The sequence below is a fragment of the Drosophila kikkawai genome, chromosome X (genome assembly GCF_030179895.1).
Source record: "Drosophila kikkawai strain 14028-0561.14 chromosome X, DkikHiC1v2, whole genome shotgun sequence".
Taxonomy (NCBI): domain Eukaryota; kingdom Metazoa; phylum Arthropoda; class Insecta; order Diptera; family Drosophilidae; genus Drosophila; species Drosophila kikkawai.
Window position 1 is genome coordinate 15,436,674 of NC_091733.1, and position 26,194 is coordinate 15,462,867.

The window sequence follows — 26,194 nt, forward strand, 5'->3', positions numbered from 1 at the left end:
AAATTAGATACGTGCCCGCCCAAAAACCCAGTCCCGTAAATCCTTCTCGATTGTTTGAGCTTTAAACAAACAAAGGCGGGCAAGAAAATGTCACAGATTATGTCGCCAGGATCTCTCTCTGTGTGTGTGTGTGTGCTGGTCCTTTTGGCCATCATAACGGGACATCGGCCGCCACCCCACCGCTGTTTGAACGACAAAATGGCCCAGCAATTTAAACATTCCGCCATCATATTTGCTCTCAACTTGGCGGTCCAAAAATGGCAACTGGCAACTGCAAATTGCAGTTTGGACTGGACAAACAGTTTTCTGATTAATTTCAAGTTTTATGTAAACGGTTGAAACATTCCCCATGATGCCCTTATGAGTGCCCTCCCCGAAAAATTGTTTGGCCACTGCCAACGCCACGATTTTCCCACCCAACAAGTCGGCGAAATGAAAACTTTTCCTCTCCAGCTGAATGGCTGAGCAAACTGCCAGCGAGATCTAAATAAATAATTAGTTCGCATTTATTTCATTAGACATTAGGCATTAGACAAACCGGAATCTGAACCGAAACTTTGCAGATAACTAAAGGCCCTAAATGGGGACAAACTGGCAGAGTCAAGACCGGGGAAAATGACTTTGGAAACATGTGTGTGCTTTAATTTCCCAGAATGTGAATGTGTCCCCCAACTCCAGTAATTTATCTAAATAATGCTGGGGTTTTCACAGAAGCAAACTTAAGAGGAGGAAAATGTAAAACTTAGCAGAGACTTTGAATAATTTTGTGTAAATATATATTTTACCTTATTATACCCTTGCAGGGTATTATAATTTCAGTCAGAAGTTTGCAACGCAGTGAAGGAGACGTTTCCGACCCTATAAAGTATATATATTCTTGATCAGCATCAACAGCCGAGTCGATCTAGCCATGTCCGTCTGTCCGTCTGTCCGTCTGTCCGTCTGTCCGTCTGTCCGTCTGTCCACCTGTCCGTTTCTACGCAAACTAGTCCCTCAGTTTAAAAGCTATCTGAATGAAACTTTGCATATAGTCTTCTATATACTCTCACTGCTATATATGTCGGAACGGGCCGGATCGGACGACTATATCATATAGCTGCCATACAAATGTCCGATAAATTTTTAGAAAAAAAATTATAACTTTGCTGTTTTTCAATATTTTTGCACCATTTTTTAGATATGGCCATTTTATATTATTTCTAAATTTTGGTAAAAATTTTATGAAAATCGGACGACTATATGATATAGCTGCCATAGGAACGATCGGGAAATTAATAGGAAAAAAATTATAGCTTCGTTGTTTTTCAACGTATTTGTATCTACTCTGAGATATAGGCTTTTTTTATTGTTCTAGAATTTTGGTATAAATTTCATAAAAATCGGACAACTATATCATATAGCTGCCATATAAACCGATCGGTAGATGTATACAAAATGTAATGCTGGGAATGCAAAACTGTAACTGTCAAACTGTAAACATAATAAGTATAGGTAAAATGTAATGAAATAATATTTGCAAGGGTATACAAACTTCGGCGTGCCGAAGTTAGCTTCCTTTCTTGTTTTTAAATTCAATATTTTATTAAATTTCCTGACTAATTGAAATCATTTCCTTGGCATACTTAGCCCTTCAAACTCCCGTGTGATTTATGGAATCTGCATTTCACCTTAGCTCTCTCTTCATTATCCCATCATCTAATTAATCCTTTAATCCGTTTTAATCTCGTTCAATTATCCCCCCTTTGATCAGCGTCCATTCAAAGGAAATCCCTTACTCGCTGCTCTGATTTTATTTTCCCCCCGCATTCCCCATCAACGGCCACGCCCCCTTTTCGCATTCCCAGACCGGCCCTGATGATGAAACTTTCAATTAGCGCCAAGTGTAAAATGGAGCAGCGGTGGCATCATTTTCATCAAATTACCAGTGACACCGACTACCGCCGATTCCCAGGCGCTTTTGCCTGCGCCCCCCCTCTCTCTCTCTCATTCCCCTAATTTCCCCTCTCGAATTTCCCCTGGGCGGATGCCACACCCCCTTTTTCTCGCAGCGTGTTCATCTCTTCCGTTGCCACAGTTTTAGCCATTTTCATTTCTGGTCGACGATGACACAAAATGTCGGTCACTTGCGGCTTACCCTAAAACATCCCCCACCCTATATATTTTTCCTTCATTTTCCACCACCACCACCCCCTTGTTGTGCCCAATTTGCAGAATGCTGCAAATAGCCAGGAAAATTACCTCATGCGCATTTTCTTATTACAGAAATGTGCATAAGAAAATGGACGTAATGAAAAAATATGAATAACAACAACAGGAAAATGTTGGAAGGAAAATTTTTAGCAAGAAGGTGGGTGGGGGAGGGGAAAAGGGAGAGTAGTCGAAGTAGAAATTACCTGTTGGGTAAAATTCAACGAAAATGAAACAATTTCTTGTAAAATATTCAAATGGAATCAATGGGAATGGGAATCTTCAGTCTAAAAATCAAATGGAACAGAGGAACTTTCATAGGAACGATGGGAAAAGAAGATACAAAAAGGATGATTAAACTCAAAATAAAATTACAGAGAAAATAGAAGCAAATTAAAGAATAAAACTAAATGAAACAAGAAAAAAAGTAAGCTGTAATCGAAATGAAACGGAATGAAACAAATTAAGTTAACACAGCACAACAAAGTCAAAAGAAAACAGGTGGAAAAAGAACTCAATTCAATTACAAAAGGGAATATAAGAATGAAATGAAACAAAATCAAGAGAAACGAATTAGCAAACAAAACGAAAAGGAACATGGAAAGAAACCATAAACTAATTGCACGTGAAATAAACGAAACGAAACGAAACAAAGTTAAGAACAGAAACTAATGGAATCCAACCGGAAGAGGAACAAAGCCAACAACGCGTGGAGTTGGCGGTAATCAAATAAGTTGCCATGCGAGGAGACGCCACAAAAAAGGTGAAGCCATGCAAATAATGAGATAAAACGAGAAATGCAATGGAATGGAACAGGAGGAGAGCAGAGCAGAGTCACCTGGCTTGCATTTTCTCGTTTTCTTTTCTTTTTTTTTTTGGCATTTTGTGTCTCGTTTTGTTAGTTTTTGCCCCACATTCTATGCTTCTTAGGGAAATACCTTGCTGCAAATTGAAAATACCAGAACAACAGCAGAAATGGGAACCTGGAGACAAGGAACAAACGGAATGCAAATGACGCAAAAAATGGAAATGGATGGAAATTGAAAAGCCAAGCGCACGGGTGGAAACGAGATGGAGAGACAGCAATAGCGATGGAGAGCAAAAGTGCGCTGGGCAAAATGAAAAATAATTAGCGCAATTAATGACCACGTAATTAGCGCTTCAAATCCCCTGCTCCGCTCACTCTCTCTCTTTCTGCTCCTCCTTCTCTGATTTTCTATCTAGCCTTCTCCCTCTGCCACAATGTGTGCAGTGGCACGTAAAGTGAAACCGACACCCCCCACTTGCCCGCTTTTCCAGCTTTTCTAGCCCCCTTTTCCTGTCCTCTTGCCACCACCTTCATTAATAGTTCGCTGCGGCTACGTTTGATAACTCTATCGCGGTCCGGTTGCCACTGATTTTTCCTCCCCCCTCCCCCCCCCCCCTGGTGCCCTGGTGCCCACCGACTTTTCCATTTTCTCGGCCGCTGTCAGAGGAGGAGAGAAAGAGATCCCAACGACACGCTAATGAATGCACGATGGCCCCGTTTCATTCCAAAAAGGGGTTGCCATCGGAAATGCAACTCTGTCATGGCATTTCTTCATCAGCATTTGAGGTTAGCGGAAAATCCACGCAGATCGGCGGAAAAGCGAGCCAAATCGGGGTGCTGCCTGGTCGGAGGCTAATTAAAAATGGCCTTTGATTAGGCTAAAATGTTAAATTAACATTAGTGTGCGCTAAGAGGCGCTTTCACTTGAGTCTAGAGGGGGGCGAGGGGGAAAACACAGCTTAAATTGGGTCTGTGGGAAATGGGAAAAAAGCAGAAGCTGCGACCAGAGAGAGAGGATAAAATATAACTTACCTTAGGATATTACTAGATTTTTCTTTTACTTTCAAAACTTTTATAAAATTTTTAAATGTTTTTAACAAATAAATAAAAAAAATTAGAAATACATAACCCACTTTTTTCCATATAATACATTCCATTATATAAAATGAAAAACACAGAGTTCTCTAGAATATTAAGTTCCAAATTTTCCGCCACTCAGCGTCATAAATTTGTTGGCGGCGCACATGAGAAAATGCGGAAATGTGCGGCCAAGAGGTAGATATTCCTCAAGAAACACCCGCTCCGGAATCCTTCCAATTCCTTAACTTATAAACAACTTAAAAATTCATTGTCCACACATGGTGCCTTCAGAGCCTTGGAGCCTTGGAGCCTCGGTGGCCGCGGTGGCCGGGGCACAGGTCCTTGTTGGCTTGCAGATGAAAAACGAAAAACTGTCATCATGTGACGGGAATCAATCTAAAGTCATTTTATAACCCGAAAAGTCATAAATCTAACTTTAATGTTTTAAACGTGACTGCGGCAAGGACCTCCCAGGACCAACACCAACCCAGCACCACCGCCCACTGTTCCTACATGTGTAACGAAGTCGGAACGAGGGGAGATTCTCCGGCATTGAAATTGGAAAAGTAAAACAAGCAAATGAATGTATTTCCGTTTGGGATTTTTCACTTTCCGGCTTAAAGGAGAGGCAAGTCCTCGCAAAAAAGGGGGCGTGCCTGGGACGGGGGGAGGGCCAAACACTATAAATGACAAAACGAATTCAAGGAGAAGTCGTCGAGCTGAGACAGGAAAATAGATAGAAAATTTTATTAAATGGGCATCAAAACTATTTGGCGTGTCCTCCCAAGGAGCGTGAGTGTGCGTGCGTGTGTGTGTGGTAGAGGGTGGCTATTTCCGGTTGTGTGGGGGAATCCCCCTAGATCCCTGGGCGAAATGCCATAGCATACTTACGTGAGCCACACATAAAACTCAAGCACCGCATGCGGTCAACGAAGGTGAAAGAGATGCCCTGGCCAGGGAGATATTCCACAGGCGGAAGAAGGATGTGCGGCAGGCAGGATGTGCCAGGCAATGTGTGACAGGATTAATTAAGTGGCGGCAAAGGGAATCGTGTCCATAACGAATTGTGAGATTAATATGGGTGGTATTTTTTGGGGGGACCAAGCACGAGATGATTCCTTAAAGTAAAGATCTGGCAAATTTAAGTTTAAGAAAGGTGAAGAAATAAGATGATCCTGGCTTTGAACCAAGCGTACTCGTAAAGAAAATATATATCAGAAATTACGGCAATTCAAGTGGGTAAATGATCTCCAAAAATAACTCTCTCTTGGGATATTTTAGAGCCCTCCATTTGGACCATTTTATGGTTTAGAGTTAGTGTTTATCGCAGCTTAACTATCGCTTAAAATAATCCATGAATCGTTTATGCAATGCCGCTGCTCCCATAATTTTGGGAATAAAAATTGCACTCAAGGTCAAAGCAAATCGAATATATATGCCCATTTTGGGCCAAATCCAATGGCCATCAAAGTATAATAACCAACAAACCGAAATCGCATTTACAGATATATAGATTTTGCTGGCGTCCCTTGGTCGCAATTTATATGGCCCAAGGGGGGAAACCCCATAGTGTGTGTGTGTGTGTGTGTGTGTGTGTGTGTGCTCATGTGTGTGTAATTTAATCAATAAGAAAATCGTCTTTTCACTTACATACACATCATTACATTTGGGCGCATAAATTGATGATGCTCCGAGGGGGAAAATTTCACGTTCACGTTTCAAGCTTACCTGGAAAATAATAGCAAGAAGCCGAAGAAGAAAAAGAGGGGGAAAATGAGAAAAGTTTTTCAAGAAAAAAATCAAACGATTTACGGGCAATAAATGGTACATTTATCAGAGATATGCCAAAGACGTTTATGTAAATTAAATGTATTTAAAATCAATAAAATAAATAGAAAATAAATATAATAAATATTTTAAATAAATTGCAATGGAATTTTAAATTAAATTTTAAATATATTTCAAAAAATTTCACCAAATTTCCTTAGCTTAGAACTTATTCTAACTTATTCTGCCAGCTTCCCTCCCGTTTAATTTGATTTTGCTTTGTTCTCTGGGGAATATTTCCATAGCTACAGACTTGTCACGAAACGCACTGTACATGCGCATATACGGTTCTCATTTTAAATTCAATTTGCGGTCGAGTGTGAGATTTTTGAGATGGACGCACGTGCGACAATTGTTTGAGCTGTTTAATCACAATGCGGTGGGTTGGTCGTTCGGATTCGTTTCAGCATTTGGCTTTGGTTCATATTTAATTCATTTTATTATTATTGTTATTGTCCTTTGTTGCTGTGAAGGAAATTGCTATGGTTATGGGACAGCAGACAGCAGACAGAGGAAAAGCTGGGCTGGAACTAAGCACAATTTATAATGATGCAAACGGCGGTGAGAATTTTCCAATTTACCAAACAATTCAATTAATGCAAATTACAATAGGAATCGAGCCCTAATGAATATTTTATGGCAAAACTAATTTCATTCTCATTCGTACATCCAGATGGGCATCGATTGTAAACAGTAAACTGTAAATTGTAAATTGTTTACATGCCGCGGGGCCCATAAAATGATGAAATCAAGCAACCACCCAACTCCTCATTTAAGAGGCAAAGAAATCTCCTCTTATAATTGCCACAAATGTTGCTGCGACATCACAAAACGAGCAAAAGAGGAGGCAAATTTTGGCCCAGGACATGCCAAAGAAAGAGACGAAGCAAGGAGTCCAGAAAATACTAATTGTCCTTGGGTGTCGATGACAATGTTAGACATCTTCAACCATTCCCATATTGTTTTTTACTTTTAAATTCAAATTCAGAAAAAAGAAAACATGGAAATTATTATGATTATGGTTTGTAAAATACAGCAAAGTTCGTTTAGGTAAAGCTCTCTAGACCCTTTGGCTTTCTGATTGTTTTGCTGCTTCCTTGATTGCCGTCTATATTTGCGTTTATTGTTGCAGGTTTGCTCTCGTAACTGCTGCTCCAGAGCTCTTGGGCTTCATGGAAACTGTTTTGCAATTATAACACCCCAATGACTTGGCTTTTGGTGTTGCTCCTGCTGCTTCTGGTTTTCCCTCTGCAAATGTTGATCCTGGTAGCTATTGGTATTAATACTCTTCCTGGCTGCTAGTTTTCTTATGGTTCTTACATGATGAGACTCCTCTGGCTCTCCTGTTTGTGATGCAGCTGATATTGCTGTTGCTTCTCTGCGATATTGTTGCTGATTCTTGATTGTTGATGCTGGAGTTGCAGTTGCTACCAAAAGTTGCCATAGTTATTGCTCTTATTCCGCTGCTGCTGCTGCTACTGTTGCAGTCTTATTATTGTTGTTGTTGTCATTGGCTGTTGGCTTTGCTTTTGGCCTTTTTCGTTTCGTTTTTGTACCAACTTTGCCAATTTGGATATCGTTTGGTGCCGGGGCCAAAAAAGAGTCGAAAGGGGGTACCAAGGCAAGGACCTGCCTGTCTGTCTCTCTCTCTCTCTCTCTCTGTGTGTGTTTGTGTGTGTTCTTGTTGTTGTCGTCATAACGTTTATTAATAAGTTTGGGGTAGCTCAGTTGTTACCATGCTGATTGTTGCTCCTGCTGTGTTTCCTCCTTTATTTCTACCATTTTGCTCTCCGTTTTTTTTTTTTTTTTTTGGGGGAAAGGGTCATGGGTTATAGCATGACTTGTCAGGGAAAAGGCCAAAAAAACCAACAGAAAAATCAAGAAAAATAAATAAGGAAAAGTAGAAAGCAGAGACGACGCTGGGGAATTAGAGCAAAGTGCACTTTTTGATGACTTTTGATTTGTTTTACGATTTAGCCTCGACTATGAATATTTATTGTCGTGCTCGGTGGCCATTTTCCGCTATTCTGGCTTTCTGCCTTTTCCGTCTGTTGTCTTTAAAATGCACGAAATATGTTTACATAGCAACACAATCCATCAGGAACAAGCACAAGGCACAAGGCACTCCCTCCAACTTTTTAATTGATGTTTATTTAACGTTCAGCATAATTAACTTGTGCTCGAGCATAATATTTAAGGGATCGTAAACGGGCATTTTATGCGAGCCATTAAATTGAATTTGCAAAGAGCTTAACTGCCACTACAATCGGCTTCAGAGATTCACTTACGAGAAAGTATCGGTTAGAGGTGGCACCTACTCGATAGTTAATAGCAATATAGAAAGTCTTTCTTTCTAAATTTGCCTTTGATATATCCCAAAATATATATAAAAATACAATTGTTATCGATTAATATCGATTCATCATCAACAATCGGCTCCAAGAGATTCACTTACAAGAAAGAATTGCCTAGCGGTGGAACCTACTCGAGAGTTAAGAGGATATTTAGCAATATAGAAAGTATTTTCTTCTAAATTTTCCTTTGATATATCCCAAAACATATATAAAAATACAATTGTTATCGTTTAATATCGATTCATGGCTGTGACTATAGCTTTCCATCGCCAATTTCCGCATAGATTTACTCCTTGGCATTTGCTGGTGGAATTTTTATGCTGCTTCCCTTGATTTCCTGAACGTTTCGCGGGGCTTTAAACAATGCCATAAACGTGGGCAAGGATCGCATTAACACTGCTAGCTGCTAGCTGCTGGCTGCAATTTTCCACCCACTTTTCCTTAACCCCCTCCCCCTCTTGCCACCATCTAGTTTTGTCTCTCGTTCTGGTATTTGCCTTTACGACTTTGGGTCGTAAAAACCAGAGAAAGACTGCGCCAAAAAGGAAAAATGTCGTGAAGGAAAATGGAATTATGAGCGGGGAAAAGGAAGGAAGGACTTGGGCTAATGATAATAATACGCATAATAATGTAACCAGCCACAAACAAATTTGATTTGCTGGCTTTCTATGGCGACTACAGTGCGTTTCAGGACCATAAATCAATTAGGCAACGTTTAGGGGCCAAATTATCAACATTTCGCAGTGAGGCAACTACTTTTCTTTGGTATTTATAGTAATTAGTTGATGGCAACTCGGGGGAAATATTGCAATTGCCGGAAAATATATATATTATAAATACATTATAGTTGATTCCCGAGTAGGTTTTATGACACTGGAAAGCTGGTTTGCCAGGGGTTCCCTTGTCTCATCCCATCAATCAACTCCACCTCCCACGTATTAATAAATTGCACTTGACAACGTTCACTTATTAATTTCTTTAGAAAGTGCACAACAAGTCAACCCGGCTGTACGTGACCAATAACAGGGATTTTTCGCAACGGAACGATTTCTCAGACGAAGTCATCGTAGAGTCAGTGGCCTAAAAACGACCATTATGAAGTTGCTCACTTGATCGTGCGATGTACTTTCCTTGCTGTTGTCCAGCACTTGGCACGTTCCTTTTTTTTTTTTTTGCAACAAATTAGCACAGGGGGGGAAAGCCGAGAAGCTGGGGAAAAATCGAGGAGGGCAGAGGAGTGGGTTTGATGTTGTCCCGCGTCTGGCATTGATTGCCATTTCCCAGCTAATGATGTGTGGAAAAGTTTATTTGTCCAGTAAACAACACGAAAAATGCTAAATAAATACACAGATAAACAAGGCGAAGGAAAAAGAAAATTGGAAAAACAAAAGAAAACAAGGCAAAGCAAAGTCAATGCAGCGAGGAAACTTTGTAAGAATCACAGATATTCTGATATTAACTTTTTGGTTTTATATTTTCATAACAAAAATATATCAAAGGGAAAGTTGTTATGAATTTAAAAAACTATTAATTAGAAAGAGAGAGAGAGAGAGAGAGAGAGAAATCAGCTATTACAGGGTATTCCTACGACTTGGAGCTGTTTAAAAAGCCAAAGCAAAACTGCATCTCGGGCAGATCTTTGATGCGTTGATTTCCAAATGCCAAAACAATGAACAGAAAAATGAAATTTATGATGGCCAAGGGGAAAATCAGGGGAAAATCAGGGGAAAATAGGAAAAATCATGTCAGTTTGAAAATGAGCAGCGACCCCGAAACGAGCGTTGAATGCATAAATTCCCCAGAAACTGGCACAGAAAGTGAAGGCAGTCGACATTTAGAACAGTGAAGCCTGCCTAGAACCAACACTTTTCATAGATAAAACCAAAGACCACACTTAACTTTATATATATACATATATATATGTAAATATCGCTTGTTATTAGGCAATATCATAAAGAAGATAATCCATAAAATTTGTGAACATTGCAAACATAATTGGCGCCCAATGCTGATGGCCATAAAAATTGTTTCGGTTGACTCAAAGCCACAAAGATATACAGCGGCCCACATGGCGTATGCGCAATATGTGCTTTTGCAGGCGATTAAAAGGCAAATGAAGGCTCCCAACGCTTTGATTTGTCAGGGATATAAAAATCAAACGCTTTATATGGTCCCTAGGCCTTTACATACATACATATTTATTAGCCATAAATGTTGGCAACTTCATAAAAGAGCGGGGGGAGGGGACGCACCCCCCCATAAATCTGCTGCTAAACTGCTTAATTTGCCATTTGGTGCAGTTTTTGCAAAACGATTTTAATAAATTCATAACCACACAAAATGTGCCATGCAGCCGAAATTAATTTCATAAAATCGCATACGCACATGTGTGCGAAATTTAAATTAATGAGGCGCAGCTCCGGCACGCCCACATTCAGCCAACGCCCCGAAATGGAGACAAAGAGAGAGAGAGAGAGTCAAATATTGTATGGAATATTTTATGAAAATTCATTTCAATTCATTCAATAAATCCGAGTAAATCAGAAAGAGAGAGAGAGTGACTGTCATATGGACTTATCCATTTTGATGCCTTTGTCAACTCCTTAATTTCATAATTAAATTTAATAATAAAATAAGAGCCTGACATTTGCTGGAAGAAGCCTTTTCACCTGGAATTAGCTTGGAAATAAATGTGTTCATTTGCTGATAAACTTCATGGCCATAAATAATGTTTATATAGATTATGAATATATAAATTCAGACCATAATTAAGCCTGGGTTATCTTTAAGTTATGACTAAACAATGCCACTATCGATTTTCCTCACTAAACACACACACACACACACACACACACACATATTTCAACTTTATTCAACATTTTTCCTCTTTAGTTTTCTTGCTTGTTTTTCCTCTGACAACTTGAAACAATTTTTAATTAACTGCAAAGCTGCGGCATGTCAAAAATTGTCTGTGTGGCAAGGCTATTTATTTATTTATTAAATTTTGCACAGTTTTTGGTGGAGCCTCTGTCTGTGGGGTCATTTTTAATTATTTATTTTTGGTACAAATAAATTCGGCTGATTACATACACACACATACGGGGGTATTAAATATGAATTATATTTTTGGGAGCCACTTCCGTTTGAGCCAAGTCAACAACAATTTCTCGCAGCGTCAATCAGCATAAACTCAGCAAAACGTCTCATCAACGTCAACGTCATCAACCCCGTTAGCAGTGCGATTGTGTGAGAGTGTGTATATATGTGTGCGTGTGCCGCCCACAAGTATGCAATACTCTTTTCCAAGGCTGATACACACAGAAACATTCCAAGAATGCGGAAAATGGAAAGTATACTTTATATTTTGAAACAAAAACTTGTTAAAAGTCTAAATAATGCATAATAAGGTAATACTAAGAAACTATCGAATGTAAATATCGATAAGAAACCGTGCATGATCGAAGAGGTGCGATCACTATCTAGAGACTACCTGTACCTATAGTAGATATATACCAATAGGTATATATATATATTGTAAATAGTATAAATAAGACATAATAAAGTAACAAAAAGAAACTATCGAATGTAAATATCGATAAAAAAAAACTGTGCATAATCGAGGAGGTGCGATCACCACCTAGAGACTATCTAGAGAGCAGACGTATAGAAACAACCTTGTGCCAACGAGAAAACAAGTATTAAATAAAGTCTAACGAAAATCCTAGTTTTACAAAATTACAAAAAAAAAAAGTTAGTAAAACTACTATTTGTTAATTATCAATTGCAACCATTTTCACCCTAATCTTCTTTTAATTTCTTGTACTTTCCTTGATCTTAACATTTTTTCTGTATGAAAACACATCCATCTCGACTTCTAACGATGGAAACAATCACTCCAAGCTAGACCTTTTCATATGGAGACCTATTAACCCAGCTTTTATATTTTTTTTTTCCACTTTTTCACCCTCTCTCCACAGTTTTTTCTTTTTGCTGGCTTTTCCCGTATTTATTTGTTGGTCGTTGTCGTGGTTTCCGGATTTTGTTTTGTTGCAAATGTTCGCTATTCCATAGGCATTGTCAGGCCACGCCCACTGCCCCCATTTTGTGCCGGCTTTTCCCGGCATTTCCCTCCCCCCTCTGACGATGCGACAACGTTTTATTAATAATACTTGAAGCGCTGATGGGGTTACGAGGAAATGTTGCAGGCAGTCGCCGCTTTTAATGCCCCACATAAAGTCTCCGTCTCGCTATATAGTATGCTTGTGGCAAATGAAAGTGGCAAATGGCAGCTGGAAAGTATAGAAAGTGGAAAGTGGAGCGTCGTCTCTCGTCGTCGTCGGCTCATCGCCGTTCAGTATTGCACGGGGTATTATGTGTGTTTTTTAGTGTGTCATTGCTAGTTGTTTGTGCAGCGCCCGTGAAAAAAAAAAAAACAACAAAAAAAAAGAGTAACAACATTGCTGGAAACTGAATAAATAAAAGAAATATCCGTAATAATGCCGCAGGCTTAGCAGGAACACAAAAAACAAAAAATAACACTACTATTTGTTGGTCTTAAGTCCTGGTTTTCTGGACAGGAAAGATTAGCAAGAATACCATGGACTAGTACATACATTTTTTGCTAAGACTAAAAGCTGGCTAAATCGGATTTAAATGAAATATAAAAGTTGGAAAAGAAAATATGATATATAATAAAATATAAAATATATATAAAAAAATGTATTTAATTAAGCAAACATTATTCTACAAGCTTCAGAGCTTAAAATTTAAATGTAATAACATTTTTTAAATGTACTTGCTTAAATTAAATATTTAAAAAATATTTTAAATTATCCATTTTACCTAAGGTTCCTTAAAATTTTACTGAAACCTCTAAATTTATTATTCAAAATAAATCTAAAAATTATAAATCTCCATTTGACTCTTATTTGTCGCTGTGTACCTTGGGAACCCCCCCTCATGTCTGATGCATTTACATACATCCATATGTAAGTACATGCCCCGCCCACTTCTACATCATTCAACTTTCATTTTGGGGCTGCTAACGATGCTTCTGATACATACTAATAACTTCTTTCATTAAAAATTCCTATGGGCCGCAGTCAAAAGCCATAACCGGAGTGGTGGGTTTTATTTTTTTCGGTTCGAGGGGGGTGGGTGGTTGGGTGGTTGGGTGGTTGGGTGGTTTGTGTAGGCGGGGCCAAAGCACACACTTGAGCGCCGCTAAACTCGTCCAATTAGTAGCATTTAATTTGGTAAACAGCGGCATTTTCGTGCTTTTGCATTTTTTTTGTAATTAACAACAACAAGCAGCAGCAACAGCAACAGCAACAGCATCAGTTGATGATTATGATTACGATTATGATGATGAAGAAGGAGAAGCAGCCGGGAGATGATAAATATGATGAGGCAGAAGAGGCTTGGAGGCGGCAACTTGATGAGTGGCGCGAGATTTTAGCCAGGTTTTATGTGTCACACACCCCCTTTTGATGCACAAACAGAAAATTGGGTATATATTTCAAAGGGAAATCAACTTGTTTTTCATTCTAAGCAAGCATAATTATTTTATAAATTATTTATAACAAAGAAAAAACGGCTAAGAAAGGCCAGGAAATTTATATTTTTAAAAATATCAGGAATTTCCTAAATGTGATGTGTTGAAATATAGACAAATAAAATATAAACAAATATAAATATAATTTAATATTTTATATATCTAAAAAGTATTTAAAAAAGTACAACATAAATATGTTTGCAGCCAACTCACAACGATAGTATTAATTCTCAGAAATGAAATACTGTTTAGTTTATTATTTCTTAATTTTCAATGTTTCAAGTGTTAAATGTTGTCTCTGTGTGTGCACATGATTACATTGCTGCCGCAGAACGCTTTTGTATGCGGTTTCTGTTGCTTGTTGCTTCCATTGTCCTCATGCCTCGTCCCCTCTTCTTTGTCTTCAATCTTTTTTGGAGCACTTCCACCACCCACCCCACCCACTCTTCCACCCATTTTCCAACCCTCTGTCATTATTTTGAAGTCAACAATGTGCCAGCCAGATGATTGCCCCAAAAAATCCCACCGCCTCTGACCAATACCTTTCCCCTCTTTTATTATTATTATTATTATTTTTTTTTTTTTTGCACCTGACCAGCTTAAAAACACTTGAAATGAAAGGAGACAAAAAATATGGAACTTTCGTTTTTTTCCTCCCTTTTTTTTTTGAGAAACTTTGTTTGTCGGTGAAACCCAAACAAACAGATTAACCGCGATAATGAACATGGACATGGAGGTTGAAGAGGGATGAAAATGGTGGCAGGTGGGAGAAGAAGGGTCAGTGTGTGACCTTTTTTTTATAGGAATAGATGTTGTGGTATATGAAATATATATGTATAAAAAAATAAACAAGACACAAGAAAATATATTAAAAAATAATTTATTAAATTTCTAAAATTTGTAAGAATAAAAAAATGGCTTTTTAAGTATAAAACCTAAATCAAATTAATTAAAACTAACTAAAAGAGACATCAAAATATATTTTCCCTTAAATAAATCAAAATATATATTTAAAAAATTACTTTAAATTAATATTTACTAAATTCACTTTTTCCTCCCTTTAAAATACTTTTCAAAGCTTTTATCACAGGAAACACCTTGGTTGTACCGCTTTTCACACGGCCCATTGGCTGCTGTAATTTATTTTGTGGTCATAGATTGGTCAAGTTTTTCCTTTTTTGCTCGAGGAAAATGGTTTTTCAGCTGTGGTCATTTTTCCACTCCGCAGCCAGGTTTTTCGGGGGGGAAAGTGGAAAGCGGAAAAGTAAACGGAAAACTTGCACACACAAACCCACACGTGTAAGCATTTAAAGCGCTTGGTAAATTATGCAAAGGAAAAAACCGAGAGCAAAAGCTGGAAGGGAAACGCTGGAAAAGCGAGAAGGAAAAGGCGGACAAAATACACACACAACGTCACAACGTCACAGCCGACATCTCAGCGCGACTAATAAACTCAACTTAGTTGGCATAAAAAATATCCATGCAAATTAATTAAATATTTACAGTTTACTGACATAAGCCGGGGACACAAAGCTGGAGAAGAAAAGCGCCGCTGCGGAAAAGCGGAAAATAAAAGGAAGAGAGCGAGAGCGGGAGAGAGAAGTGAACTTTCCGCTGAATTGCAAAAATATGCAAAGGTATGCAGGAAGTGTACGAATGAATGAATGAATGACTGAGTGAGTGACTGAGTGAGTGAATGACTCCGGCTGGAAGCGCAGACAGACGGATTATGAGAAGAAACTAGAGAAATGGAGACGCAAAGTATGCGAATGGTGCTAAGGAAAGGCAAATGAATACGAGATTTGATACCATGGAAAATTTCACTACGAAAATTACTAAACCTTTTTGATAAAATACTACGTATACGCAACGTCAAAATTACGTATACGCCGTGTCTTACTTATTATACATTTTTCTAATTAATTAAAGATATGAAATTTGTTCTTTAAAGTTCTAACAAATTTCATTACGAAAATTCTAAACTTCCTAATAAAATATTACGTATACGCAACATAAAAATTACGTATACGCCATGACATAAATATATGTCATATTTTTTAAAGTAATGAAAAACAACGAAAACTAATTCTTAAAAAAATGTAATACGAAAATTACTAAACTTTTTAATAAAATATTACGTATACGCAACGTAAAAATTACGTATACGCCAAGTCTCACTTTATATATATTTTTTTTATTATCAAAATAAGTTCTAAATAAATTCTAAAAAGTGTCTGTCTATCCCCACAAGTATATACCCTCAGCTGCTAAAGGGTATTTTCACAAGGCAACCAAGGCGGAAATGGTGCGACTCTCTTTAGCTACCTCCGCCTTTGGCCCCCCCTCCTTTCCACTGAATAGTTGAGCAGCCTCACCTGCAAAATGAAATTAGTGTCGAGGAAACGTAAGGGGCAACTGCTGAAATGAAACTGGCAACAACAGCAAACATAAAAAAAAACGAAACACAAACCTACAAAAAAAAAACACAGAAAAAAAACTGAGAGAAACAAATAAACTTTTATGTTTGTAATCAAATTTTTGCCAGGCTGCTGACGTTAGGCATAATAAATTTAAATCAATGCAGCTCACTGAGACAGAGAAGCGAGCCGGAAATTCCCTAGAGAAACAGAGACCAAATAAAATCTTCAAGAGGTGCTTTTCAGACCCCAAGTCAGAACTCAGCTATAGTGAAATTTGAGAAAATGAAATGTACAAAAATTAGAAATGACTTTGTAAGCTTGGCAATTAATTTATGAAACCAGGGATAAAATTCTCACATAAAAATTCTAAGCATTTCGAAACTGTCTTCCCATTTATTGGTATTTCCTTTTTTAGCCAATTCTAACCCAGTTGTGGTCTTTGCCATCAATCCATCAATTAGGCCAGGAACCGCTATTTAATTGCCAGATTTTATTATCCCAAAAATTCTATCTCAATTGTGACCTAATTCTGCTACTCGATATGTTAATTAGTCCCTGAAGCCTGACACTTAAGTTACGGCTTCTCGGGCAGTTCAGCAAAGTTTTTCCTCCAACGTCACCTACATATCACTCACAGAGCCCAGCCTAGCCTAGCCCACAATTTTCCACGAACGCCCACCACTTGCAGCGCCTCCTCCCCCGAAAATGTTGCACTTGACAACAACAGAAATGGCAGGAATAAATAAAAGAGAAGACAGCGTAAATGAAATACCAAAGTAAAATACCAAAAATACTTGAACAATGAAAAACCAAAGGGAAACTGGGCGATAAGCGGGCGGGGTTTTCGGTGGGCCCATGGGTGGCTAGCTGGTTAGCAGGGGCTAAGCGTTTTTGGGGAAAACTTTCGCCCTGCAGGGCTCAACTTTTAATGGCAAGAGCAAAGAGAACAGGGCCAAAAGACAGAAGACGTAAGACATGGGATGGAAGAGGGAAGACGGGAGGACGGAAGACAGGGGAAGCGTGCATAGTACACATGTTCCAGCTGCGGGTTCCAAAATAAAGGCAAAACCTGCCTGCCAGCCTGCCTGGGTGGCATTCTTAAGTGCATGTTACCCGAACAATTTACTAGCGTAAGTTGAAAATTTTTGAATTGGCTGTGGAGTAGCACAGGCACTAAAAAAATACAAAAAAAAAAAAAAAAAAAAATAAGAAGAAGATGGAACAACTTAAAAGGCTGGCAAAATGTGGGCGGAGTGGTACGGAACAGCTGAGAAAAAGTTAAGAAAGCCTCGCAAGAAGTTGAAATGAAGATTTATTTGCCTATTTGCTTATTTATCTTTGGCTCAACTAGAGGCTCCCTCCATCAGGCTGAGAGCTCTGCCTACCCACCCACTGGTTGTGGGGGTGGAAAAGTTGCCAGCAAAAGGAAATTACGTTAAGTACCGTAGACTTAAACGCCGAGTGGGCGGCAGCAGCAGAAAGTCCCAGCCGTGGGTTGCGTATAGTTAGCATGTTATAAATGCTGTAAAACATCCTCGCACACACACACACACTGCGAGATATACTGGTGGGGAAAACTTTGAAAAATACATACATTTCAGGGCTGAAAATCAACACCAGACTGAGATGGAGACTGAGACTGAGACTCTGAGACTGAGACTGAGACTGAGAATAAGACAAAGACTCATGGTAAATGGAACCTCATGAAGCTGTTGAATAGGATACCAAAGTATTTGCAACTTGTAATAATTATTTACATATTTTCTTTTGCGATTTTTGTTATTTATTTCTGTCCCTTAAATTCATTTCAATTTAAGGAACCTCTTTCCCCCCAAGTGCACCTGTGAACGCCAGTGTCCTTTAAATCTTCCTTTCACTCGACCCAAGCATTAAAGTTGCTGCTGAGGATCCTCTGCCTGAATAGAACCCCCTCTGCACTCTCGACTCGCCTCTCCACTCAAATGGGCAATTTAATTATACGGAAATCACACAGAATTCATCTAATTAGTTTGGCGTTTTAATTGCCCGGGAAGAGGAGACGGAGACCGCTCTCTGTAGGACACTTGTCTCCATTCCACACTGTGGCCAGGCCACATTTATTTCGCTCTATTCCAGCAGATGATGCCATAAATTATGTCATCTCGGTCTGGATTCGAGGACGGAAAGGAGAAGCCACTACTCCTGGCTGTATCAATTGCGTGGGTGCCCCGTTAATATTTCAATAATAACACCAGACAGCAAGGAAAATATATATAAGGGGATTTTTTAAAATGAAATCTTTGGGGGAATAATTTCTAAAATATTTAAAAAAAAATTAAATAAATATTATAATAATAGTTATAATTTCACTCGCCTCGCAATTTTGTTGGCTAGTGTACACTTCAGTTGTTATTAAAAAATATAGCTCTCAGTTGCGTTTGCTCTTGGCATTCGTTTCCTGATTCCAGTATCCTGTGTCCTGTATCCTGCAGCTGCAGATGTATCTGTACTTCTGCATCTGTATCTCTGTATCTGTATCTGTATCTGTGCCTGTATCTATATCTGTATCTGTATCTCCGTATATGAATCTGTATCTATATCTTTGTATCCTTGCATCTGTATCTCCGTATCTGTATCTGTATCTGTATCTCTGTATCCGTATCTGTATCTGTTTGGCTGCATTCTTTATCCTGTGCTGGCTTAACAGAAAGCATTGCGCCAATTGACATTCATTCCGTTTGCTTTTGTCCCACGTAATTGGCCAATGCAAAAAACAAAAAGACAAGCAAAAACTCAAAAAAAAATAAGAAGAGAGAGCTGAGCACATACCAAAATTTAAGAAAATAATGGCTAAAAATATAAAAATGAAGTTGGAAAATCTGGAAGAACTTCAAAACGATTTTCTTTCTGTTTTAAGCCTAAAAAATCATCAATCAAAATCTTACAAATTTCTTTTAAAATTAAAAACATATTTTATAGCCTTAAATCAAAAAATTTTATGCTTAAAAAAAAACGCTTTAATGTCGTTAAAGAAATTTACGAACCGCAATGTCTAATCGCTTTGAGTTTGCCAGCGGAAAATCACAAAACTGGTCTCGCTTTGATGTTGCTTTCGGCTTACAAAACTGACAAATTCCACAGAGCTTAAAATTTATTTATAGAAAATATGAAAAATATGGATAACTCATTTCATTTCTCATCATAAATCAAAAGGCATTGAAAATAGTTTGTACAAGGGGAAACGAGGAGACGACTGGCGTTTTACTTAAAGATGATTTTTTAATATTTTACCAGGCACACACACACACACACACAAGTACCTTACGGTTTAGTTAAAAGTTTTCCGTAAAGACCGAGAAACGCCACTCAAAGTGCCAAATTTCACGCCACTTGAAGGATCCCGGTAAGAGCTGACTTTTAATCCTTTTTGCAGTGTAAAAAGCATCGTTAAATAAACATGAGAGTATGAATGTATGATTGCCCCCCTCCCTTACAGCTTCAGCTCCGGCAGATGCTCCCGCTTCTGGGTTTTCTGCCACGGCGATAAAGTTTATGGCCAAGCTGGAACTGCCGCCCATGAATCTCTCACCCTGCACACGCACTCTTTTTAATTTAGCCAACCTGCCTCTCTCTCCCTTTTGGGATTGAAAAGTTTTCCCCGAGAAAGTTGCGCTGCCATCGAACTTGCAACTACACTGAAAGATAGATTTGAAATGAGGAAAAATAAAGACTATAAAGTTGAAGGTGGAGAGAGGTAACTATATTTCAAAAAAAGAATTTTCTTGGCCAGCTTTAAAGTCCATCTTTCTGGCCATAATAATTGCCAGGCAAAAAGGGGAAAAAACTAGACAAGAAAACAGGTAAAAAACCTAGACTTTAGGCAACTGAAGAAAGGAATCAAGTTTTTAGTTCCAACTTCAGTTCTTTTACAACTTGAGAACTTCAAGTTTGTTTTTGGCCAATTAAAATTGTGAAATATATATTTGTCATGGCCCTGTCTCAATCTTTTGTCTTTGTCTTGCCCTGAACTGGCTTTATATCCCATCTCTATCTCTTTTAATAAGCAAATGCAAATGTCGCCTGCTGCCTGCTGCTAAATAAATGGCCAAATTGATTTATGCGGCTGAGACAGCGGAGCAGGATGCTAGTGGGAGAGTTATACCGCAGAAGGATTGAACTTGTGTTCAAAATTGCTCAATTGTGTCCTGTTTATTCTATATTTATCTACATTCCACGAAACTAAAACATATTTCTTGGCTCAATGAAGTGAAATGGAATCAAATATGGGTCTTATATAACCAGCAATACCCCTGCTTACCAGCTTTTCCACTGTTTTTCCCCCCACTTTTCTTTCCATTTTCTTTTTTTTTTTTTTTGTCTAGATAAATGCCGTCTGTGTGTGTCCTTATTTATGGTCTCTCTGCCTTGTGATGGTTTTGGTGTTCGGTCTATGTGTGTTCACATCTTTATTAAGGAGACGGCCATAGTTTTTAATAAAAATTCATCCTGCCCCCTCCACCATATATGTATGTATTTTTTTTCGGGGTGAGCCTGGGCGGCGGGTTCACTTAATTTATGTACTGCGACAGTGGGTGGCATTGCGGCTGCCGCCTAATAGTTTTTAACTTAAATGGAAACTAGGAGCTAGGAGCTGGTAAATAGTAACTGGAAGCTAGGAGCTGGTAACTGGTAACTGGTAACGTTACCATGGCAGCGTACTACCTTGGCCAAAAAGGACGTAGGCGAGTCTGATGACGACAAAGGAGCCGAGGACAATGTTTCGCATTCTCTCTAGCCGTATTTTTTTTCACAACTATCTCCAGCTCTTTCAAGGCAATTTCTTCAGTTTTTTTCTTCGCTCGTTTTTTTTGCTTTCTTTTTCTCTTTTTTTTTTTTTTTTTTTTTTTTTGTGGCGTCTTGGAGGCGGCTCCTTTTTGGACCACAAGCAGGCCATTGAGTCGTGTATCTTGCCAGCATCTCACTTAGCCATAGTTCCACACTCCTTTGGCTCCTTAGAGCCCAACCCAGCGCAGCTCCTTATAGTAGATGGCTTATTTTATCTGTCTGACTTGGGGTTCCATTCCCCTTCCTTTCGTTCGTGTGTCGATATTTTATTTTTATTTGAAAAAATCAATTTATGGGCTCTTTTGCAATAAACGATTTCTCTTTTATTTGTCTTCTTGCCGAGGCGCTGTCGTTGTCGTTGTCGTTGTCTTGGCCGTTGTTCTTGGTCTCTTTGGAGTCGTACCCCCTTTTGCTTTATGGCCGGCATATCCTTATAATATTTTCTATAGTTGTCATCGCCTCAGCCTCCATTATTCATTGTATGTCCCCCATATACATACATATATACTACATATGTGTGTGTATATGTAAGAGGACGAGTGTGTGGGCCTGATTCATTTTTTACCACACACATCTATGGGATAATAAGGGAGCAGCAAGAAGTTTGCTTTGCCTCCAAGAAAAATGACCCTCAAAAAGTGTAGTGTAGTAATGTGGGTTGGGTTTAGGGTTTAGGGTGGCTTAGGGTGGTGTTGGTTTGGCATAGTTCGTCAGGGCAAATGCATTTCACTTGGAAGGCTTTTGACCAGGCCAGAAAATATTCACTTAGGGCCAAGTGCAACGGGGCGGATGATTGATATAAAATTATAAAATTACAAGGAAAGGGGTAAAGAAATTATCCTAAATTAAGTATAAATTATTTACTTAATGCTGCAGCTTTAAAAAACCTTCATGTCTCACTATTTTTCTCTCAGGGTTTCCCTATTTCTCCTCCATAATTTATAACCCACATGAAACGATTTATAGATTCTGTTCCTTGCATTTTCTATTGAATCTTTTCATAATCTATGGCCTGTATTTTCCTCTCCCCCCTCCAGACAGACATCTTTTGTATAATTTAAAGCTTACTTCAGCCTGGATTTTCCCCTTGAAAAATGAAAAAAATGGAAGATGAAAATTTTAAATCGCGTATACGCCGCATTGGCCATTATTTCCACTTACAACTCTTCTTTCAAATCGCTTTTTTTGTTGTTTGTTTTTGTGTATTTCTGAGATTTTTTCATCCCTACTCCTACTCCGAAAAGGAAGAGATAACTAGACTTGGCTGTAGTTTCGGTGGCTGTGTCTCACTTTGTTGAATTTTTATTGTAGCTTTTTATGCGCCGTATACAAGTTTTTATACTCTGATGCTGCTGCTGCCACTCCCTCTACCAGCCGAAACTTTGCGTTTTATTTATTTCCTGCCTTGCAAGTGCCAGGGCCACGCCCCATTTGAAATGGAAATGTTCTCAGCCATTTTATATTGTGTTTAATACAATTTAAAGGGGGGTTATGGGTTTTCGCTGAACAATTTTCAGTAATAAAAAAAAATTACACACACAGAGTTTTTTTTTTTTTTTTTTTTTGCAATGGCAGATAATTTATGAACTTGTCAAATGTGTCTCAGTTTTCCCCGCCTCGCTGGGGAAATTTATTCATGCCTTTTGCCGTTGGAAAAAGAGTTTTATTTATTGTGATCGTTGAGGGGAAACAAAAATTACAAAAAAAAATGGGAATTTAACTTTATGCGAAACACAAAACCAAATGCATTCCATGGCAGGCCAGGCTCCCTCCTTTTGACCCCCTTTGGCAATTATTTGTATGTGTTTTTCTGGCTCTCTTCCGCTCTTTTTGGGGGCTCAAATTAAATTTACAATTTGTTTGACCGAAACCAAAAAGCTTAACAAAATTATTCTGATAGCTTCACAAAGAAGGGGGCAGGACGAAAGGGTTGGAAAATGACGGAAAATTGTATATATACGCTTTTAAGGCGGGGGCCAATGTCCTCTTTTAACCATGAGCACTTTAATAATAGTATTATTTGGTTAAAATTTAAGCCACCGGTTGGGTTTTAGGGTATTTTCTATGAAAAATCAAGATCAACGAGAGAAGAAAGTAACTATTAGTCCCTTTTTTATATATTTAATATTTATTTGATATATTAATAAACATTTTTAACCACTTGCCTTCAGCTTTAACCATCTACTTTTTCAGCCTAGGCTGCAATTTTAGACCCAGACTTAGTTCAGGTTATGAGGTTAATCCAATTTGAGTTCCATTTGTGCGCTTCATAAACCAAATTTTCATTTCTATTTTTTCTTATTGAATTTCCATTTCGATTTTCATTTGGCCAGACATTTTTCCAGCGGCTAACAATGAACTGGCACCGACCGACCCCGCCTGACATATTTGTGATCTATCAAAAAGCAATTCACTCAACCAAACCATCAGCATTCATTTGGAATCAGGCACAAACCCACCACCATCCATCCATCCATCCATCAATCAATCAATCATTATGCTCATAAAAATTAGCAACATCAAGCGGTAAACGGAACAAATGAAATGCCTAGCCCAAGCCGCAAAAATGTTTTGCATTTAAATTAATTACAATTTTCTGATGAATACAAATTACGTGTAGCGAAAATGTGAAAAATTAAAGGGCATTAAAGGGTTGTGGTGTGGGCGTTGTCCCACGGGGCGTATGAGCAACGCCGCTGGGTTTGAACCCTTTGGCGACAATAACACCTAAAAATCCATCAACATTCACTACGAAAGTGGGTGTATATATGCTGAAGGGGGTTTTGGTTTTCACTCCAACACCTTTTTGGAGTTTCCCAGCGGACAAATTGGAAAGCAAACAAGCACACAGGGAAAGCGCTGCCAGGGAAAACACGAATATTGTATGATCTTTCCACAAAATAAATGCATTTATAAGGGAAATTTAGAAGTTTTACAGAGAAGATTTTTTTCTATTTTTCCAAAAATAAATTTAACAGAGCACATATTGCACTTATCACCAAAAAAATTATTGGGAAATTCTGTTAGACATTTCCAAGAAATGTGATTAGGTGCCATTAAAATCCATAAACTCACAAATCACAAGCCAATTTAATTTATTTGTGGATCGGCCACTTCATTCCTAGAGTTTTCTTGTTGGAAAAAACCAACAAACAGGCTGCTACCCACAAAAAAAAAGTGTGTGCTCCCCGAAGAAAAGAATTTTATTGTATTTATTGCCGTGTGTGTGCTTGGGGGCGGGTGGGAAAAGTGGGCGTGTGGGATGTGTTTGGAAAATCTTACAAGCCGCTGAGTGACAAGGGAAGGGAAAAAATTGCCCCGGAATGTTTGTTTTATAAACGAACTTTTTTATTGCCACAAAGTGGCAAGCAACAAGCCCTCGATAAATATATATATAAAGTTTCAAGGTGGGTTGAACTTTTCCAGAACCAAAAAAAAACCCAGAATGCACTTTTCCCTGACGTTGGTCAACTGCACTGCCAAAGCCTCGTCAAACAGCTTTGATGGATAATTTATTTAATACCTTTGTTTGTTGTCTGATTGTGTTTGTCGCCAGAGAAAAGCTAAAGAGCCTCCATTGACTCTTCATTTCCTGTCTCAAATCCGTTTGTTTGCCTTTGCTTTTTTGTTGTACAGAGATAAAAAACGTAATGTAATGTTTTGAAATTAACAAATTGGAAATATTTTTAGCTAAATTTTTGATATTTAAATATTATTATTTTGAGATGCCTTTGGTATGAATCCCCTGATTGAATATTTGTATATTTCTCTAAATTGATTTCTCTATTCAATTCCTTGACTTTCTTTTCAGTGTAGATAGAAATCGGAAGTGTTTTTTTGATTCTCTGCCTTTTTGGGGGGTGGCAAACTCTTTGATTTGATTAGTGCTATGCCATCCCCTTGTCGTCCTTCAACTGATTGCTCTATGAATGAGTCCCGATGAATGGCCACAAAGGAGGGAAAAATCATTCCCCTTGCTCTCTTCTTTTTTTTATGATTTTTTTCCCTCAATTTTTCAGCTTTGAAATTGATTTGGCTTCGTCAGCGTTTTTCGCTGTGTCGGTATGTGTAGGATCTTCTATATATATGTATGTATGTACATACGTGCTCCTCTATATTCGGATTCTGGAATTAGCTTGTTTCCTGAGCTGTCGTCGCACATGTGCCCCGAATTTTGAGCTCCCAAATTGAGTTACAAAACTGGAATGATGTTAATGAAGCGCCACAGCAATTGCCCAAGTGCCTGGGTTGATTTTTACTTGGATTTTCTAGCAGAATGTTTGTGCTTTTTATAGGTTTTTCAATTTTCCAGCAACTGGGCTTTGTATATGGAGCTTGGCACTTAATTTTATTATATTCTTTAACTATTTTCAGGAGTAATATTTGTAATACCATTTTTTAATAAGGGTTATAAAGGTATTAAATAGTCTTGCTTAATTAATTAATAAGAATTTTTATATTAAAAAATATTAAAAATTTATTAGGAAGCTTATTTAATTTTTGTTTTTAAAATTTAAAAATTTATTAATAAATTAATAATAATATTTACATTTAAAAATATTAAAAATAGATTAAGAAGCTTATTTTATTTTGGTTTTTAAAATAAAAAAAATTTATTTATTAATTAATAAAAATTTTAACATTTAAAAATATATTCAAAACCTTTTTATATATTTTTATTTTTTTAATTTAAAATCCTCTTTGAGTAGATAAAACATAAAAAAATGGTTTTATAAATTTATATTTATCAATAAAATATTTTCAAATACTTGCATTATTTTTTAAGCATTATTATATCGTAAATAACAACAATAAAAGTTAATAAACAATTATAATCCATTAGAGCAAACTCCCCACTTAAATCTTGGCTGCTTTTTGACATCTTCTCTTGAGATTCTTGCACATTTTTCACTTGTTCCACTCATTAGACACCCATTAGTCAGCGTAATGCCCGCGTTGATCTATGCCAATTCATTCTGCTCGGAGATTCCCTTCCCTCCGGAAAATCTATACCCCCGAGGGGAAATTCTTCTGTTCAATCCACCGCAGCACAGTTGCGACTCATTAAGAAATCATTTTTCACAAGGAGCCCAAGCAAACTGGCGGCCAGATACAACAAATAAATATAGAAAACAAAAAA

At 38.0% G+C, this 26,194-nt stretch overlaps 1 protein-coding gene across 2 annotated transcripts in view; it reads right to left on the reverse strand.

Annotated features, from left to right (window-relative positions):
* Positions 1-26,194, reverse strand: part of shakB (shaking B) — a 139,854-nt gene that overhangs the window by 104,262 nt on the left and 9,398 nt on the right. The gene's annotated exons all lie outside the window — the stretch shown is intronic.